Below are 1607 nucleotides of genomic sequence, written 5' to 3' on the forward strand. Positions count from 1 at the left end.
TCTGTAAGAAAACAAAGAAAAGAAATAGACAAAAATCATAATATGCCCGAAGCACAGGGTACAGGTCGCCAGTCCATTGCAGGGCAACACAGAGACACACAGTACAATCAACCATTCATACACACAATTGGAATGGAATTGAACCCAGAACCTTCTTGCTGCAAGGCAGCAGTGCTACCCACTGTGCCACTGAGCAGCCATTCTGATTAAACATGACATACCTAAAGGGAATTTGTCAAGGAATATATTTAGGGCATTTGAGCAAAGGGGGTTGAAAAAAACAGATGTCACAACTTTTAAATTCTTATTATAAAAAATATTGAAATCCATGTGTAATGATCTTCCCCTTTGACAATTGTAAGTTGGTTTGATTATTAGCAAAATGTGAAAAAAGGGAGTAAGAACAGCATAGCAAAGGCAGAGGATTGAACCTCATCTATAGGGAATGTGACTTCCCCAATAAAAGGGAGAGAACCACAACAAGGTCGGCTGATTGAGGACATTAGCTCAGGTTTTCCATTGTGAAGCTTGTTGTTTTCCTTCTGCAAAGATCACATCCACAACTGGAGGCCTGCTGTGTGGAATTACTCGTGCTAATGGCTCAACACTCTTTTGTTGCAGGAAATCGGACAGCCGAGCTGTAACTGCTAAAATGGTGATTAAAAAACCTAAATTGCATCATGATGTTGGGTAATTTAGCACAGAGTTGTGTGGGTGTGTGTGTGTGTGTCTGAGGGGATAAAAAAGCCTCTTGCTAAATGAAGCAACTGGCATTATTGACCAGTTATGGGAGCGTGTAAAGTTGCATGTTGTAGCTAAGGTCTTTTCAATGGGATCTCCTGTGAAAAAAAGTCTGACTTTTAAAATAACTCACCAAATCTGATGGCAGTTGGTAAACTCTAATTAAAGTTTGCAATGGTGAGTCTGTAATTTGCAAGTCAGTGGGGGTCATTAAGTCCTTCCCTGGCTTGATTTAATGAGTTACAAACTGCAGTTAATGGGACAAATAGTTCTGCCTGCTTGGCTCATGGATTTAGACCAAACAACTCAATTGGAGATTTCTTTATACATTTGTTAAAAGATATATACTTTTTTCTATATATCAGATGACAAAACAGGAAACTGTTGCATCAGCTTGTTTCCACTGAGAGTAAAAGGAAATTAATTTGTGTACAAACAGCTGCACCAGCTTCTAATCATTTATGACCTTTTAAAAAGAATGTGCTTTTAATTTTGACATCAGAGGTGGATAAGTAGAACGCTCATTGTTTTCAGCTTTTATCTTCTCCTTTTCATATCCCATTATTGCTCTCAGTGCTTATTAAAAGCTGTTGTTATCAAACGCAACCTGTGTGTTATAAAGTGACTAAGACAGGGGGAGCTTACTAAGCAGACTGCACAGCAACATCTTTGTCTCTCATCTCTCGTGCAGGTCCACCTTACCCCAGAGTATGAAGTTCACCTAACTGAATATTTTCTTCCTCATTTCTACCCTGGTTCTCTTGTGAATTTGTGGTTGTGTGGAATCCTTTAATGAGCTCCATCTTTGGCCCAGGTTTCAATGTTTCCAGGGATGTCATGTCTTGTAAGTCAAGAAAGACTTTAAA

The sequence above is a fragment of the Cyprinodon variegatus genome, unplaced genomic scaffold (assembly GCF_000732505.1).
Source record: "Cyprinodon variegatus isolate N-32 unplaced genomic scaffold, C_variegatus-1.0 Scaffold74, whole genome shotgun sequence".
NCBI classification, from domain to species: Eukaryota; Metazoa; Chordata; class Actinopteri; order Cyprinodontiformes; family Cyprinodontidae; genus Cyprinodon; species Cyprinodon variegatus.